This window comes from Amia ocellicauda, chromosome 8 (assembly GCF_036373705.1).
Source record: "Amia ocellicauda isolate fAmiCal2 chromosome 8, fAmiCal2.hap1, whole genome shotgun sequence".
Classification (NCBI taxonomy): Eukaryota; Metazoa; Chordata; class Actinopteri; order Amiiformes; family Amiidae; genus Amia; species Amia ocellicauda.
Window position 1 is genome coordinate 9,795,801 of NC_089857.1, and position 18,033 is coordinate 9,813,833.

The following is an 18,033-nucleotide window of genomic DNA, read 5'->3' on the forward strand; positions in this document are numbered from 1 at the left end:
CATTGCATGTATTGTATTTTCAAGTGTGTGCATTCATCCTGTTGTCATTTTGTTTTGAAAGCAGAAGAATCATTCAACAGGTTGCTGAGACAAATGTAAACCAGTAAAACATATGAAGAGAAACAAACCTTGAATATAAGTTCAGTTGTTTAAACATTTGACAAACTATGGTGAGGGGGTAAGAAAACACACAAATCCAGCAGCTCCTGTATTTCAATACACCAGAACCCAATATTATTGGCGAGTCGGGTAGTCCATCATCACAGTTCGAGGGCAGGCATCATTTCAGTAATTTCATCCCGTTGCATTCACATCCGTGCCTTGAATGAGATTGAATGTGATCTTTGCTCTCAAGTATGTTCCCAAGTTTTACACTTTCGTGCTTTGCATGAATGGGAATGGAACCGTGTGTGTTGAATGAGGCTCCTTGTGAGCACTGAACTTTGTCCGGTGGAGTTCCTTTTTGTGTTGCTGTAATTGTGTCATTTCTCGATGAGAAAGATTAGGCAACATTTAGTCACTTCTAGCCATGATGCTCAATTTATTTACGAATGTACCCTAGTTACTAGGGACCGTTTACGTTGGAGAACAAGATCTATTGTATGCCTGTGTATTTGGGGAAGTCAAATCTGAAATAATGATGAAATTGCGTGTATCCAAAGTTAAAACTCGTGATTTGTCGCCCTCTGGTGTGTAAAAGATGCAAAAGCTTACAGCACCTGGTATTCCCAGGCGGTCTCCCATCCAAGTACTGACCAGGCCCGAGCCTGCTTAGCTTCCGAGAACGGACGAGATCGGGCGTATTCAGGCTAGTATGGCCGTAAGCCAGGGAGGCTATCCCTGACGCTCTACTTAAAGGGAAGGCAATATCCGTTTCTGCCGTTCATACTTACAGTTGAACTGTCTCTCTACTCTAAAGCCCGGGACACACCAGCGCGCCGCAGACAGTCCCTGCTAACACGCCACGTTGTGGCAACGTTGTGGCAACATTGTGCGTTAGCTGGGGTGCCACACCAGACCGGAACTATATTTTACAAAACGAACACATTGTCTTGATAAAACAGCTGTAATAAAGTGCCTGACACGCCAGTCAAGCGCAATCTTGAGAAGGTGTGCATTTCAGTAAGGATTTCAATTGACATGCAGTATGAAACTGAAAGGAGGTTGCATCACTATGATGCATAACATTGCATGTATTGTATTTTCAAGTGTGTGCATTCATCCTGTTGTCATTTTGTTTTGAAAGCAGAAGAATCATTCAACAGGTTGCTGAGACAAATGTAAACCAGTAAAACATATGAAGAGAAACAAACCTTGAATATAAGTTCAGTTGTTTAAACATTTGACAAACTATGGTGAGGGGGTAAGAAAACACACACATCCAGCAGCTCCTGTATTTCAATACACCAGAAGCCAATATTATTGGCGAGTCGGGTAGTCCATCATCACAGTTCGAGGGCAGGCATCATTTCAGTTATTTCATCCCGTTGCATTCACATCCGTGCCTTGAATGAGATTGAATGTGATCTTTGCTCTCAAGTATGTTCCCAAGTTTTACACTTTCGTGCTTTGCATGAATGGGAATGGAACCGTGTGTGTTGAATGAGGCTCCTTGTGAGCACTGAACTTTGTCCGGTGGAGTTCCTTTTTGTGTTGCTGTAATTGTGTCATTTCTCGATGAGAAAGATTAGGCAACATTTAGTCACTTCTAGCCATGATGCTCAATTTATTTACGAATGTACCCTAGTTTCTAGGGACCGTTTACGTTGGAGAACAAGATCTATTATATGCCTGTGTATTTGGGGAAGTCAAATCTGAAATAATGATGAAATTGCGTGTATCCAAAGTTAAAACTCGTGATGTGTCGCCCTCTGGTGTGTAAAAGATGCAAATGCTTACAGCACCTGGTATTCCCAGGCAGTCTCCCATCCAAGTACTGACCAGGCCCAAGCCTGCTTAGCTTCCGAGATCGGACGAGATCGGGCGTATTCAGGCTAGTATGGCCGTAAGCCAGGGAGGCTGTCCCTGACGCTCTACTTAAAGGGAAGGCAATATCCGTTTCTGCCGCTCATACTTGCAGTTGAACTGTCTCTCTACTCTAAAGTCCGGGACACACCAGCGCGCCGCAGACAGTCCCTGCTAACACGAAACGTTGTGGCAACGTTGTGCGTTAGCTGGGGTGCCACACCAGACCGGAACTATATATTACAAAACGAACACATTGTCTTGATAATACAGCTGTAATTGAGTGCCTGACACGCCAGTCAAGTGCAATCTTGAGAAGGTGTGCATTTCAGTAAGGATTTCAATTGACATGCAGTATGAAACTGAAAGGAGGTTGCATCACTATGATGCATAACATTGCATGTATTGTATTTTCAAGTGTGTGCATTCATCCTGTTGTCATTTTGTTTTGAAAGCAGAAGAATCATTCAACAGGTTGCTGAGACAAATGTAAACCAGTAAAACATATGAAGAGAAACAAACCTTGAATATAAGTTCAGTTGTTTAAACATTTGACAAACTATGGTGAGGGGGTAAGAAAACACACAAATCCAGCAGCTCCTGTATTTCAATACACCAGAACCCAATATTATTGGCGAGTCGGGTAGTCCATCATCCGGGTTCGAGGGCAGGCATCATTTCAGTAATATCATCCCGTTGCATTCACATCCGTGCCTTGAATGAGATTGAATGTGATCTTTGCTCTCAAGTATGTTCCCAAGTTTTACACTTTCGTGCTTTGCATGAATGGGAATGGAACCGTGTGTGTTGAATGAGGCTCCTTGTGAGCACTGAACTTTGTCCGGTGGAGTTCCATTTTGTGTTGCTGTAATTGTGTCATTTCTCAATGAGAAAGATTAGGCAACATTTAGTCACTTCTAGCCATGATGCTCAATTTATTTACGAATGTACCCTAGTTACTAGGGACCGTTTACGTTGGAGAACAAGATCTATTGTATGCCTGTGTATTTGGGGAAGTCAAATCTGAAATAATGATGAAATTGCGTGTATCCAAAGTTAAAACTCGTGATTTGTCGCCCTCTGGTGTGTAAAAGATGCAAAAGTTTACAGCACCTGGTATTCCCAGGCAGTCTCCCATCCAAGTACTGACCAGGCCCGAGCCTGCTTAGCTTCCGAGATCGGACGAGATCGGGCGTATTCAGGCTAGCATGGCCGTAAGCCAGAGAGGCTGTCCCTGACGCTCTACTTAAAGGGAAGGCAATATCCGTTTCTGCCGCTCATACTTGCAGTTGAACTGTCTCTCTACTCTAAAGTCCGGGACACACCAGCGCGCCGCAGACAGTCCCTGCTAACACGAAACGTTGTGGCAACGTTGTGCGTTAGCTGGGGTGCCACACCAGACCGGAACTATATTTTACAAAACGAACACATTGTCTTGATAATACAGCTGTAATTGAGTGCCTGACACGCCAGTCAAGTGCAATCTTGAGAAGGTGTGCATTTCAGTAAGGATTTCAATTGACATGCAGTATGAAACTGAAAGGAGGTTGCATCACTATGATGCATAACATTGCATGTATTGTATTTTCAAGTGTGTGCATTCATCCTGTTGTCATTTTGTTTTGAAAGCAGAAGAATCATTCAACAGGTTGCTGAGACAAATGTAAACCAGTAAAACATATGAAGAGAAACAAACCTTGAATATAAGTTCAGTTGTTTAAACATTTGACAAACTATGGTGAGGGGGTAAGAAAACACACAAATCCAGCAGCTCCTGTATTTCAATACACCAGAACCCAATATTATTGGCGAGTCGGGTAGTCCATCATCACAGTTCGAGGGCAGGCATCATTTCAGTAATTTCATCCCGTTGCATTCACATCCGTGCCTTGAATGAGATTGAATGTGATCTTTGCTCTCAAGTATGTTCCCAAGTTTTACACTTTCGTGCTTTGCATGAATGGGAATGGAACCGTGTGTGTTGAATGAGGCTCCTTGTGAGCACTGAACTTTGTCCGGTGGAGTTCCTTTTTGTGTTGCTGTAATTGTGTCATTTCTCGATGAGAAAGATTAGGCAACATTTAGTCACTTCTAGCCATGATGCTCAATTTATTTACGAATGTACCCTAGTTACTAGGGACCGTTTACGTTGGAGAACAAGATCTATTGTATGCCTGTGTATTTGGGGAAGTCAAATGTGAAATAATGATGAAATTGCGTGTATCCAAAGTTAAAACTCGTGATTTGTCGCCCTCTGGTGTGTAAAAGATGCAAAAGCTTACAGCACCTGGTATTCCCAGGCGGTCTCCCATCCAAGTACTGACCAGGCTCGAGCCTGCTTAGCTTCCGAGATCGGACGAGATCGTGCGTATTCAGGCTAGTATGGCCGTAAGCCAGGGAGGCTGTCCCTGACGCTCTACTTAAAGGGAAGGCAATATCCGTTTCTGCCGCTCATACTTGCAGTTGAACTGTCTCTCTACTCTAAAGTCCGGGACACACCAGCGCGCCGCAGACAGTCCCTGCTAACACGAAACGTTGTGGCAACGTTGTGCGTTAGCTGGGGTGCCACACCAGACCGGAACTATATATTACAAAACGAACACATTGTCTTGATAATACAGCTGTAATTGAGTGCCTGACACGCCAGTCAAGCGCAATCTTGAGAAGGTGTGCATTTCAGTAAGGATTTCAATTGACATGCAGTATGAAACTGAAAGGAGGTTGCATCACTATGATGCATAACATTGCATGTATTGTATTTTCAAGTGTGTGCATTCATCCTGTTGTCATTTTGTTTTGAAAGCAGAAGAATCATTCAACAGGTTGCTGAGACAAATGTAAACCAGTAAAACATATGAAGAGAAACAAACCTTGAATATAAGTTCAGTTGTTTAAACATTTGACAAACTATGGTGAGGGGTTAAGAAAACACACAAATCCAGCAGCTCCTGTATTTCAATACACCAGAACCCAATATTATTGGGGAGTCGGGTAGTCCATCATCACAGTTCGAGGGCAGGCATCATTTCAGTAATTTCATCCCGTTGCATTCACATCCGTGCCTTGAATGAGATTGAATGTGATCTTTGCTCTCAAGTATGTTCCCAAGTTTTACACTTTCGTGCTTTGCATGAATGGGAATGGAACCGTGTGTGTTGAATGAGGCTCCTTGTGAGCACTGAACTTTGTCCGGTGGAGTTCCTTTTTGTGTTGCTGTAATTGTGTCATTTCTCGATGAGAAAGATTAGGCAACATTTAATCACTTCTAGCCATGATGCTCAATTTATTTACGAATGTACCCTAGTTACTAGGGACCGTTTACGTTGGAGAACAAGATCTATTGTATGCCTGTGTATTTGGGGAAGTCAAATGTGAAATAATGATGAAATTGCATGTATCCAAAGTTAAAACTCGTGATTTGTCGCCCTCTGGTGTGTAAAAGATGAAAAAGCTTACAGCACCTGGTATTCCCAGGCGGTCTCCCATCCAAGTACTAACCAGGCCCGAGCCTGCTTAGCTTCCGAGATCGGACGAGATCGGGCGTATTCAGGCTAGTATGGCCGTAAGCCAGGGAGGCTGTCCCTGACGCTCTACTTAAAGGGAAGGCAATATCCGTTTCTGCCGCTCATACTTGCAGTTGAACTGTCTCTCTACTCTAAAGTCCGGGACACACCAGCGCGCCGCAGACAGTCCCTGCTAACACGAAACGTTGTGGCAACGTTGTGCGTTAGCTGGGGTGCCACACCAGACCGGAACTATATTTTACAAAACGAACACATTGTCTTGATAATACAGCTGTAATTGAGTGCCTGACACGCCAGTCAAGTGCAATCTTGAGAAGGTGTGCATTTCAGTAAGGATTTCAATTGACATGCAGTATGAAACTGAAAGGAGGTTGCATCACTATGATGCATAACATTGCATGTATTGTATTTTCAAGTGTGTGCATTCATCCTGTTGTCATTTTGTTTTGAAAGCAGAAGAATCATTCAACAGGTTGCTGAGACAAATGTAAACCAGTAAAACATATGAAGAGAAACAAACCTTGAATATAAGTTCAGTTGTTTAAACATTTGACAAACTATGGTGAGGGGGTAAGAAAACACACAAATCCAGCAGCTCCTGTATTTCAATACACCAGAACCCAATATTATTGGCGAGTCGGGTAGTCCATCATCACAGTTCGAGGGCAGGCATCATTTCAGTAATTTCATCCCGTTGCATTCACATCCGTGCCTTGAATGAGATTGAATGTGATCTTTGCTCTCAAGTATGTTCCCAAGTTTTACACTTTCGTGCTTTGCATGAATGGGAATGGAACCGTGTGTGTTGAATGAGGCTCCTTGTGAGCACTGAACTTTGTCCGGTGGAGTTCCTTTTTATGTTGCTGTAATTGTGTCATTTCTCGATGAGAAAGATTAGGCAACATTTAGTCACTTCTAGCCATGATGCTCAATTTATTTACGAATGTACCCTAGTTACTAGGGACCGTTTACGTTGGAGAACAAGATCTATTGTATGCCTGTGTATTTGGGGAAGTCAAATGTGAAATAATGATGAAATTGCGTGTATCCAAAGTTAAAACTCGTGATTTGTCGCCCTCTGGTGTGTAAAAGATGCAAAAGCTTACAGCACCTGGTATTCCCAGGCGGTCTCCCATCCAAGTACTGACCAGGCCCGAGCCTGCTTAGCTTCCGAGATCGGACGAGATCGGGCGTATTCAGGCTAGTATGGCCGTAATCCAGGGAGGCTGTCCCTGACGCTCTACTTAAAGGGAAGGCAATATCCGTTTCTGCCGCTCATACTTGCAGTTGAACTGTCTCTCTACTCTAAAGTCCGGGACACACCAGCGCGCCGCAGACAGTCCCTGCTAACACGAAACGTTGTGGCAACGTTGTGCGTTAGCTGGGGTGCCACACCAGACCGGAACTATATATTACAAAACGAACACATTGTCTTGATAATACAGCTGTAATTGAGTGCCTGACACGCCAGTCAAGCGCAATCTTGAGAAGGTGTGCATTTCAGTAAGGATTTCAATTGACATGCAGTATGAAACTGAAAGGAGGTTGCATCACTATGATGCATAACATTGCATGTATTGTATTTTCAAGTGTGTGCATTCATCCTGTTGTCATTTTGTTTTGAAAGCAGAAGAATCATTCAACAGGTTGCTGAGACAAATGTAAACCAGTAAAACATATGAAGAGAAACAAACCTTGAATATAAGTTCAGTTGTTTAAACATTTGACAAACTATGGTGAGGGGTTAAGAAAACACACAAATCCAGCAGCTCCTGTATTTCAATACACCAGAACCCAATATTATTGGGGAGTCGGGTAGTCCATCATCACAGTTCGAGGGCAGGCATCATTTCAGTAATTTCATCCCGTTGCATTCACATCCGTGCCTTGAATGAGATTGAATGTGATCTTTGCTCTCAAGTATGTTCCCAAGTTTTACACTTTCGTGCTTTGCATGAATGGGAATGGAACCGTGTGTGTTGAATGAGGCTCCTTGTGAGCACTGAACTTTGTCCGGTGGAGTTCCTTTTTGTGTTGCTGTAATTGTGTCATTTCTCGATGAGAAAGATTAGGCAACATTTAATCACTTCTAGCCATGATGCTCAATTTATTTACGAATGTACCCTAGTTACTAGGGACCGTTTACGTTGGAGAACAAGATCTATTGTATGCCTGTGTATTTGGGGAAGTCAAATGTGAAATAATGATGAAATTGCATGTATCCAAAGTTAAAACTCGTGATTTGTCGCCCTCTGGTGTGTAAAAGATGCAAAAGCTTACAGCACCTGGTATTCCCAGGCGGTCTCCCATCCAAGTACTGACCAGGCCCGAGCCTGCTTAGCTTCCGAGATCGGACGAGATCGGGCGTATTCAGGCTAGTATGGCCGTAAGCCAGGGAGGCTGTCCCTGACGCTCTACTTAAAGGGAAGGCAATATCCGTTTCTGCCGCTCATACTTGCAGTTGAACTGTCTCTCTACTCTAAAGTCCGGGACACACCAGCGCGCCGCAGACAGTCCCTGCTAACACGAAACGTTGTGGCAACGTTGTGCGTTAGCTGGGGTGCCACACCAGACCGGAACTATATATTACAAAACGAACACATTGTCTTGATAATACAGCTGTAATTGAGTGCCTGACACGCCAGTCAAGCGCAATCTTGAGAAGGTGTGCATTTCAGTAAGGATTTCAATTGACATGCAGTATGAAACTGAAAGGAGGTTGCATCACTATGATGCATAACATTGCATGTATTGTATTTTCAAGTGTGTGCATTCATCCTGTTGTCATTTTGTTTTGAAAGCAGAAGAATCATTCAACAGGTTGCTGAGACAAATGTAAACCAGTAAAACATATGAAGAGAAACAAACCTTGAATATAAGTTCAGTTGTTTAAACATTTGACAAACTATGGTGAGGGGTTAAGAAAACACACAAATCCAGCAGCTCCTGTATTTCAATACACCAGAACCCAATATTATTGGGGAGTCGGGTAGTCCATCATCACAGTTCGAGGGCAGGCATCATTTCAGTAATTTCATCCCGTTGCATTCACATCCGTGCCTTGAATGAGATTGAATGTGATCTTTGCTCTCAAGTATGTTCCCAAGTTTTACACTTTCGTGCTTTGCATGAATGGGAATGGAACCGTGTGTGTTGAATGAGGCTCCTTGTGAGCACTGAACTTTGTCCGGTGGAGTTCCTTTTTGTGTTGCTGTAATTGTGTCATTTCTCGATGAGAAAGATTAGGCAACATTTAGTCACTTCTAGCCATGATGCTCAATTTATTTACGAATGTACCCTAGTTACTAGGGACCGTTTACGTTGGAGAACAAGATCTATTGTATGCCTGTGTATTTGGGGAAGTCAAATGTGAAATAATGATGAAATTGCGTGTATCCAAAGTTAAAACTCGTGATTTGTCGCCCTCTGGTGTGTAAAAGATGCAAAAGCTTACAGCACCTGGTATTCCCAGGCGGTCTCCCATCCAAGTACTGACCAGGCCCGAGCCTGCTTAGCTTCCGAGATCGGACGAGATCGGGCGTATTCAGGCTAGTATGGCCGTAATCCAGGGAGGCTGTCCCTGACGCTCTACTTAAAGGGAAGGCAATATCCGTTTCTGCCGCTCATACTTGCAGTTGAACTGTCTCTCTACTCTAAAGTCCGGGACACACCAGCGCGCCGCAGACAGTCCCTGCTAACACGAAACGTTGTGGCAACGTTGTGCGTTAGCTGGGGTGCCACACCAGACCGGAACTATATATTACAAAACGAACACATTGTCTTGATAATACAGCTGTAATTGAGTGCCTGACACGCCAGTCAAGCGCAATCTTGAGAAGGTGTGCATTTCAGTAAGGATTTCAATTGACATGCAGTATGAAACTGAAAGGAGGTTGCATCACTATGATGCATAACATTGCATGTATTGTATTTTCAAGTGTGTGCATTCATCCTGTTGTCATTTTGTTTTGAAAGCAGAAGAATCATTCAACAGGTTGCTGAGACAAATGTAAACCAGTAAAACATATGAAGAGAAACAAACCTTGAATATAAGTTCAGTTGTTTAAACATTTGACAAACTATGGTGAGGGGTTAAGAAAACACACAAATCCAGCAGCTCCTGTATTTCAATACACCAGAACCCAATATTATTGGGGAGTCGGGTAGTCCATCATCACAGTTCGAGGGCAGGCATCATTTCAGTAATTTCATCCCGTTGCATTCACATCCGTGCCTTGAATGAGATTGAATGTGATCTTTGCTCTCAAGTATGTTCCCAAGTTTTACACTTTCGTGCTTTGCATGAATGGGAATGGAACCGTGTGTGTTGAATGAGGCTCCTTGTGAGCACTGAACTTTGTCCGGTGGAGTTCCTTTTTGTGTTGCTGTAATTGTGTCATTTCTCGATGAGAAAGATTAGGCAACATTTAATCACTTCTAGCCATGATGCTCAATTTATTTACGAATGTACCCTAGTTACTAGGGACCGTTTACGTTGGAGAACAAGATCTATTGTATGCCTGTGTATTTGGGGAAGTCAAATGTGAAATAATGATGAAATTGCATGTATCCAAAGTTAAAACTCGTGATTTGTCGCCCTCTGGTGTGTAAAAGATGCAAAAGCTTACAGCACCTGGTATTCCCAGGCGGTCTCCCATCCAAGTACTGACCAGGCCCGAGCCTGCTTAGCTTCCGAGATCGGACGAGATCGGGCGTATTCAGGCTAGTATGGCCGTAAGCCAGGGAGGCTGTCCCTGACGCTCTACTTAAAGGGAAGGCAATATCCGTTTCTGCCGCTCATACTTGCAGTTGAACTGTCTCTCTACTCTAAAGTCCGGGACACACCAGCGCGCCGCAGACAGTCCCTGCTAACACGAAACGTTGTGGCAACGTTGTGCGTTAGCTGGGGTGCCACACCAGACCGGAACTATATATTACAAAACGAACACATTGTCTTGATAATACAGCTGTAATTGAGTGCCTGACACGCCAGTCAAGCGCAATCTTGAGAAGGTGTGCATTTCAGTAAGGATTTCAATTGACATGCAGTATGAAACTGAAAGGAGGTTGCATCACTATGATGCATAACATTGCATGTATTGTATTTTCAAGTGTGTGCATTCATCCTGTTGTCATTTTGTTTTGAAAGCAGAAGAATCATTCAACAGGTTGCTGAGACAAATGTAAACCAGTAAAACATATGAAGAGAAACAAACCTTGAATATAAGTTCAGTTGTTTAAACATTTGACAAACTATGGTGAGGGGTTAAGAAAACACACAAATCCAGCAGCTCCTGTATTTCAATACACCAGAACCCAATATTATTGGGGAGTCGGGTAGTCCATCATCACAGTTCGAGGGCAGGCATCATTTCAGTAATTTCATCCCGTTGCATTCACATCCGTGCCTTGAATGAGATTGAATGTGATCTTTGCTCTCAAGTATGTTCCCAAGTTTTACACTTTCGTGCTTTGCATGAATGGGAATGGAACCGTGTGTGTTGAATGAGGCTCCTTGTGAGCACTGAACTTTGTCCGGTGGAGTTCCTTTTTGTGTTGCTGTAATTGTGTCATTTCTCGATGAGAAAGATTAGGCAACATTTAGTCACTTCTAGCCATGATGCTCAATTTATTTACGAATGTACCCTAGTTACTAGGGACCGTTTACGTTGGAGAACAAGATCTATTGTATGCCTGTGTATTTGGGGAAGTCAAATGTGAAATAATGATGAAATTGCGTGTATCCAAAGTTAAAACTCGTGATTTGTCGCCCTCTGGTGTGTAAAAGATGCAAAAGCTTACAGCACCTGGTATTCCCAGGCTGTCTCCCATCCAAGTACTGACCAGGCCCGAGCCTGCTTAGCTTCCGAGATGGGACGAGATCGGGCGTATTCAGGCTAGTATGGCCGTAAGCCAGGGAGCTGTCCCTGACGCTCTACTTAAAGGGAAGGCAATATCCGTTTCTGCCGCTCATACTTGCAGTTGAACTGTCTCTCTACTCTAAAGTCCGGGACACACCAGCGCGCCGCAGACAGTCCCTGCTAACACGAAACGTTGTGGCAACGTTGTGCGTTAGCTGGGGTGCCACACCAGACCGGAACTATATATTACAAAACGAACACATTGTCTTGATAATACAGCTGTAATTGAGTGCCTGACACGCCAGTCAAGCGCAATCTTGAGAAGGTGTGCATTTCAGTAAGGATTTCAATTGACATGCAGTATGAAACTGAAAGGAGGTTGCATCACTATGATGCATAACATTGCATGTATTGTATTTTCAAGTGTGTACATTCATCCTGTTGTCATTTTGTTTTGAAAGCAGAAGAATCATTCAACAGGTTGCTGAGACAAATGTAAACCAGTAAAACATATGAAGAGAAACAAACCTTGAATATAAGTTCAGTTGTTTAAACATTTGACAAACTATGGTGAGGGGGTAAGAAAACACACAAATCCAGCAGCTCCTGTATTTCAATACACCAGAACCCTATATTATTGGCGAGTCGGGTAGTCCATCATCACAGTTCGAGGGCAGGCATCATTTCAGTAATTTCATCCCGTTGCATTCACATCCGTGCCTTGAATGAGATTGAATGTGATCTTTGCTCTCAAGTATGTTCCCAAGTTTTACACTTTCGTGCTTTGCATGAATGGGAATGGAACCGTGTGTGTTGAATGAGGCTCCTTGTGAGCACTGAACTTTGTCCGGTGGAGTTCCTTTTTGTGTTGCTGTAATTGTGTCATTTCTTGATGAGAAGAATAGGCAACATTTAGTCACTTCTAGCCATGATGCTCAATTTATTTACGAATGTACCCTAGTTACTAGGGACCGTTTACGTTGGAGAACAAGATCTATTGTATGCCTGTGTATTTGGGGAAGTCAAATCTGAAATAATGATGAAATTGCGTGTATCCAAAGTTAAAACTCGTGATTTGTCGCCCTCTGGTGTGTAAAAGATGCAAAAGCTTACAGCACCTGGTATTCCCAGGCGGTCTCCCATCCAAGTACTGACCAGGCCCGAGCCTGCTTAGCTTCCGAGATCGGACGAGATCGGGCGTATTCAGGCTAGTATGGCCGTTAGCCAGGTAGGCTGTCCCTGACGCTCTACTTAAAGGGAAGGCAATATCCGTTTCTGCCGTTCATACTTACAGTTCAACTGTCTCTCTACTCTAAAGCCCGGGACACACCAGCGCGCCGCAGACAGTCCCTGCTAACACGCCACGTTGTGGCAACATTGTGGCAACGTTGTGCGTTAGCTGGGGTGCCACACCAGACCGGAACTATATATTACAAAACGAACACATTGTCTTGATAAAACAGCTGTAATTGAGTGCCTGACACGCCAGTCAAGCGCAATCTTGAGAAGGTGTGCATTTCAGTAAGGATTTCAATTGACATGCAGTATGAAACTGAAAGGAGGTTGCATCACTATGATGCATAACATTGCATGTATTGTATTTTCAAGTGTGTGCATTCATCCTGTTGTCATTTTGTTTTGAAAGCAGAAGAATCATTCAACAGGTTGCTGAGACAAATGTAAACCAGTAAAACATATGAAGAGAAACAAACCTTGAATATAAGTTCAGTTGTTTAAACATTTGACAAACTATGGTGAGGGAGTAAGAAAACACACAAATCCAGCAGCTCCTGTATTTCAATACACCAGAACCCAATATTATTGGCGAGTCGGGTAGTCCATCATCACAGTTCGAGGGCAGGCATCATTTCAGTAATTTCATCCCGTTGCATTCACATCCGTGCCTTGAATGAGATTGAATGTGATCTTTGCTCTCAAGTATGTTCCCAAGTTTTACACTTTCGTGCTTTGCATGAATGGGAATGGAACCGTGTGTGTTGAATGAGGCTCCTTGTGAGCACTGAACTTTGTCCGGTGGAGTTCCTTTTTGTGTTGCTGTAATTGTGTCATTTCTCGATGAGAAAGATTAGGCAACATTTAGTCACTTCTAGCCATGATGCTCAATTTATTTACGAATGTACCCTAGTTACTAGGGACCGTTTACGTTGGAGAACAAGATCTATTGTATGCCTGTGTATTTGGGGAAGTCAAATCTGAAATAATGATGAAATTGCGTGTATCCAAAGTTAAAACTCGTGATTTGTCGCCCTCTGGTGTGTAAAAGATGCAGAAGCTTACAGCACCTGGTATTCCCAGGCGGTCTCCCATCCAAGTACTGACCAGGCCCGAGCCTGCTTAGCTTCCGAGATCGGACGAGATCGGGCGTATTCAGGCTAGTATGGCCGTAAGCCATGGAGGCTGTCCCTGACGCTCTACTTAAAGGGAAGGCAATATCCGTTTCTGCTGCTCATACTTGCAGTTGAACTGTCTCTCTACTCTAAAGCCCGGGACACACCAGCGCGCCGCAGACAGTCCCTGCTAACACGCCACGTTGTGGCAACATTGTGGCAACGTTGTGCGTTAGCTGGGGTGCCACACCAGACCGGAACTATATATTACAAAACGAACACATTGTCTTGATAAAACAGCTGTAATTGAGTGCCTGACACGCCAGTCAAGCGCAATCTTGAGAAGGTGTGCATTTCAGTAAGGATTTCAATTGACATGCAGTATGAAACTGAAAGGAGGTTGCATCACTATGATGCATAACATTGCATGTATTGTATTTTCAAGTGTGTGCATTCATCCTGTTGTCATTTTGTTTTGAAAGCAGAAGAATCATTCAACAGGTTGCTGAGACAAATGTAAACCAGTAAAACATATGAAGAGAAACAAACCTTGAATATAAGTTCAGTTGTTTAAACATTTGACAAACTATGGTGAGGGGGTAAGAAAACACACAAATCCAGCAGCTCCTGTATTTCAATACACCAGAACCCAATATTATTGGCGAGTCGGGTAGTCCATCATCACAGTTCGAGGGCAGGCATCATTTCAGTAATTTCATCCCGGTGCATTCACATCCGTGCCTTGAATGAGACTGAATGTGATCTTTGCTCTCAAGTATGTTCCCAAGTTTTACACTTTCGTGCTTTGCATGAATGGGAATGGAACCGTGTGTGTTGAATGAGGCTCCTTGTGAGCACTGAACTTTGTCCGGTGGAGTTCCTTTTTGTGTTGCTGTAATTGTGTCATTTCTCGATGAGAAAGATTAGGCAACATTTAGTCACTTCTAGCCATGATGCTCAATTTATTTATGAATGTACCCTAGTTACTAGGGACCGTTTACGTTGGAGAATAAGATCTATTGTATGCCTGTGTATTTGGGGAAGTCAAATCTGAAATAATGATGAAATTGCGTGTATCCAAAGTTAAAACTCGTGATTTGTCGCCCTCTGGTGTGTAAAAGATGCAAAAGCTTACAGCACCTGGTATTCCCAGGCGGTCTCCCATCCAAGTACTGACCAGGCCCGAGCCTGCTTAGCTTCCGAGATCGGACGAGATCGGGCGTATTCAGGCTAGTACGGCCGTAAGCCAGGCAGGCTGTCCCTGACGCTCTACTTAAAGGGAAGGCAATATCCGTTTCTGCCGCTCATACTTGCAGTTCAACTGTCTCTCTACTCTAAAGTCCGGGACACACCAGCGCGCCGCAGACAGTCCCTGCTAACACGAAACGTTGTGGCAACGTTGTGCGTTAGCTGGGGTGCCACACCAGACCGGAACTATATTTTACAAAACGAACACATTGTCTTGATAATACAGCTGTAATTGAGTGCCTGACACGCCAGTCAAGCGCAATCTTGAGAAGGTGTGCATTTCAGTAAGGATTTCAATTGACATGCAGTATGAAACTGAAAGGAGGTTGCATCACTATGATGCATAACATTGCATGTATTGTATTTTCAAGTGTGTGCATTCATCCTGTTGTCATTTTGTTTTGAAAGCAGAAGAATCATTCAACAGGTTGCTGAGACAAATGTAAACCAGTAAAACATATGAAGAGAAACAAACCTTGAATATAAGTTCAGTTGTTTAAACATTTGACAAACTATGGTGAGGGGGTAAGAAAACACACAAATCCAGCAGCTCCTGTATTTCAATACACCAGAACCCAATATTATTGGCGAGTCGGGTAGTCCATCATCACAGTTCGAGGGCAGGCATCATTTCAGTAATTTCATCCCGGTGCATTCACATCCGTGCCTTGAATGAGACTGAATGTGATCTTTGCTCTCAAGTATGTTACCAAGTTTTACACTTTCGTGCTTTGCATGAATGGGAATGGAACCGTGTGTGTTGAATGAGGCTCCTTGTGAGCACTGAACTTTGTCCGGTGGAGTTCCTTTTTGTGTTGCTGTAATTGTGTCATTTCTCGATGAGAAAGATTAGGCAACATTTAGTCACTTCTAGCCATGATGCTCAGTTTATTTACGAATGTACCCTAGTTACTAGGGACCGTTTACGTTGGAGAACAAGATCTATTGTATGCCTGTGTATTTGGGGAAGTCAAATCTGAAATAATGATGAAATTGCGTGTATCCAAAGTTAAAACTCGTGATTTGTCGCCCTCTGGTGTGTAAAAGATGCAAAAGCTTACAGCACCTGGTATTCCCAGGCGGTCTCCCATCCAAGTACTGACCAGGCCCGAGCCTGCTTAGCTTCCGAGATCGGACGAGATCGGGTGTATTCAGGCTAGTATGGCCGTAAGCCATGGAGGCTGTCCCTGACGCTCTACTTAAAGGGAAGGCAATATCCGTTTCTGCTGCTCATACTTGCAGTTGAACTGTCTCTCTACTCTAAAGCCCGGGACACACCAGCGCGCCGCAGACAGTCCCTGCTAACACGCCACGTTGTGGCAACATTGTGGCAACGTTGTGCGTTAGCTGGGGTGCCACACCAGACCGGAACTATATATTACAAAACGAACACATTGTCTTGATAAAACAGCTGTAATTGAGTGCCTGACACGCCAGTCAAGCGCAATCTTGAGAAGGTGTGCATTTCAGTAAGGATTTCAATTGACATGCAGTATGAAACTGAAAGGAGGTTGCATCACTATGATGCATAACATTGCATGTATTGTATTTTCAAGTGTGTGCATTCATCCTGTTGTCATTTTGTTTTGAAAGCAGAAGAATCATTCAACAGGTTGCTGAGACAAATGTAAACCAGTTAAACATATGAAGAGAAACAAACCTTGAATATAAGTTCAATTGTTTAAACATTTGACAAACTATGGTGAGGGGGTAAGAAAACACACAAATCCAGCAGCTCCTGTATTTCAATACACCAGAACACAATATTATTGGCGAGTCGGGTAGTCCATCATCACAGTTCGAGGGCAGGCATCATTTCAGTAATTTCATCCCGGTGCATTCACATCCGTGCCTTGAATGAGACTGAATGTGATCTTTGCTCTCAAGTATGTTCCCAAGTTTTACACTTTCGTGCTTTGCATGAATGGGAATGGAACCGTGTGTGTTGAATGAGGCTCCTTGTGAGCACTGAACTTTGTCCGGTGGAGTTCCTTTTTGTGTTGCTGTAATTGTGTCATTTCTCGATGAGAAAGATTAGGCAACATTTAGTCACTTCTAGCCATGATGCTCAATTTATTTACGAATGTACCCTAGTTACTAGGGACCGTTTACGTTGGAGAACAAGATCTATTGTATGCCTGTGTATTTGGGGAAGTCAAATCTGAAATAATGATGAAATTGCGTGTATCCAAAGTTAAAACTCGTGATTTGTCGCCCTCTGGTGTGTAAAAGATGCAAAAGCTTACAGCACCTGGTATTCCCAGGCGGTCTGCCATCCAAGTACTGACCAGGCCCGAGCCTGCTTAGCTTCCGAGATCGGACGAGATCGGGCGTATTCAGGCTAGTACGGCCGTAAGCCAGGTAGGCTGTGCCTGACGCTCTACTTAAAGGGAAGGCAATATCCGTTTCTGCCGCTCATACTTGCAGTTGAACTGTCTCTCTACTCTAAAGTCCGGGACACACCAGCGCGCCGCAGACAGTCCCTGCTAACACGAAACGTTGTGGCAACGTTGTGCGTTAGCTGGGGTGCCACACCAGACCGGAACTATATTTTACAAAACGAACACATTGTCTTGATAAAACAGCTGTAATTGAGTGCCTGACACGCCAGTCAAGCGCAATCTTGAGAAGGTGTGCATTTCAGTAAGGATTTCTATTGACATGCAGTATGAAACTGAAAGGAGGTTGCATCACTATGATGCATAACATTGCATGTATTGTATTTTCAAGTGTGTGCATTCATCCTGTTGTCATTTTGTTTTGAAAGCAGAGAATCATTCAACAGGTTGCTGAGACAAATGTAAACCAGTTAAACATATGAAGAGAAACAAACCTTGAATATAAGTTCAGTTGTTTAAACATTTGACAAACTATGGTGAGGGGGTAAGAAAACACACAAATCCAGCAGCTCCTGTATTTCAGTACACCAGAACCCAATATTATCGGCGAGTCGGGTAGTCCATCATCACAGTTCGAGGGCAGGCATCATTTCAGTAATTTCATCCCGTTGCATTCACATCCGTGCCTTGAATGAGATTGAATGTGATCTTTGCTCTCAAGTATGTTCCCAAGTTTTACACTTTCGTG

General features: G+C 43.5%; 15 non-coding genes across 15 annotated transcripts; all 15 read right to left on the minus strand.

Annotated features, from left to right (window-relative positions):
- Positions 1 to 707: 707 nt before the first annotated feature.
- LOC136756571 (5S ribosomal RNA) lies at positions 708 to 826 on the minus strand. The gene has a single exon (XR_010818646.1). It is a non-coding gene; the product is annotated as a 5S ribosomal RNA (ribosomal RNA).
- A 1,066-nt stretch (positions 827 to 1,892) lies between these two features.
- Positions 1,893 to 2,011, minus strand: LOC136756330 (5S ribosomal RNA). Its single transcript, XR_010818421.1, has one exon. It is a non-coding gene; the product is annotated as a 5S ribosomal RNA (ribosomal RNA).
- Positions 2,012 to 3,066: 1,055 nt separating this feature from the next.
- On the minus strand, positions 3,067 to 3,185 carry LOC136757243 (5S ribosomal RNA). The gene has a single exon (XR_010819280.1). It is a non-coding gene; the product is annotated as a 5S ribosomal RNA (ribosomal RNA).
- Positions 3,186 to 4,240: 1,055 nt separating this feature from the next.
- On the minus strand, positions 4,241 to 4,359 carry LOC136757279 (5S ribosomal RNA). Its single transcript, XR_010819314.1, has one exon. It is a non-coding gene; the product is annotated as a 5S ribosomal RNA (ribosomal RNA).
- A 1,055-nt stretch (positions 4,360 to 5,414) lies between these two features.
- Positions 5,415 to 5,533, minus strand: LOC136757833 (5S ribosomal RNA). Its single transcript, XR_010819650.1, has one exon. It is a non-coding gene; the product is annotated as a 5S ribosomal RNA (ribosomal RNA).
- A 1,055-nt stretch (positions 5,534 to 6,588) lies between these two features.
- Positions 6,589 to 6,707, minus strand: LOC136756382 (5S ribosomal RNA). The gene has a single exon (XR_010818470.1). It is a non-coding gene; the product is annotated as a 5S ribosomal RNA (ribosomal RNA).
- A 1,055-nt stretch (positions 6,708 to 7,762) lies between these two features.
- On the minus strand, positions 7,763 to 7,881 carry LOC136755683 (5S ribosomal RNA). Its single transcript, XR_010817798.1, has one exon. It is a non-coding gene; the product is annotated as a 5S ribosomal RNA (ribosomal RNA).
- A 1,055-nt stretch (positions 7,882 to 8,936) lies between these two features.
- LOC136756383 (5S ribosomal RNA) lies at positions 8,937 to 9,055 on the minus strand. The gene has a single exon (XR_010818471.1). It is a non-coding gene; the product is annotated as a 5S ribosomal RNA (ribosomal RNA).
- A 1,055-nt stretch (positions 9,056 to 10,110) lies between these two features.
- On the minus strand, positions 10,111 to 10,229 carry LOC136755684 (5S ribosomal RNA). The gene has a single exon (XR_010817799.1). It is a non-coding gene; the product is annotated as a 5S ribosomal RNA (ribosomal RNA).
- Positions 10,230 to 11,284: 1,055 nt separating this feature from the next.
- On the minus strand, positions 11,285 to 11,403 carry LOC136757528 (5S ribosomal RNA). The gene has a single exon (XR_010819533.1). It is a non-coding gene; the product is annotated as a 5S ribosomal RNA (ribosomal RNA).
- Positions 11,404 to 12,456: 1,053 nt separating this feature from the next.
- Positions 12,457 to 12,575, minus strand: LOC136756238 (5S ribosomal RNA). The gene has a single exon (XR_010818335.1). It is a non-coding gene; the product is annotated as a 5S ribosomal RNA (ribosomal RNA).
- Positions 12,576 to 13,641: 1,066 nt separating this feature from the next.
- Positions 13,642 to 13,760, minus strand: LOC136755685 (5S ribosomal RNA). The gene has a single exon (XR_010817800.1). It is a non-coding gene; the product is annotated as a 5S ribosomal RNA (ribosomal RNA).
- Positions 13,761 to 14,826: 1,066 nt separating this feature from the next.
- LOC136756368 (5S ribosomal RNA) lies at positions 14,827 to 14,945 on the minus strand. The gene has a single exon (XR_010818457.1). It is a non-coding gene; the product is annotated as a 5S ribosomal RNA (ribosomal RNA).
- Positions 14,946 to 16,000: 1,055 nt separating this feature from the next.
- LOC136757844 (5S ribosomal RNA) lies at positions 16,001 to 16,119 on the minus strand. The gene has a single exon (XR_010819661.1). It is a non-coding gene; the product is annotated as a 5S ribosomal RNA (ribosomal RNA).
- Positions 16,120 to 17,185: 1,066 nt separating this feature from the next.
- On the minus strand, positions 17,186 to 17,304 carry LOC136757108 (5S ribosomal RNA). The gene has a single exon (XR_010819152.1). It is a non-coding gene; the product is annotated as a 5S ribosomal RNA (ribosomal RNA).
- Positions 17,305 to 18,033: the final 729 nt, after the last annotated feature.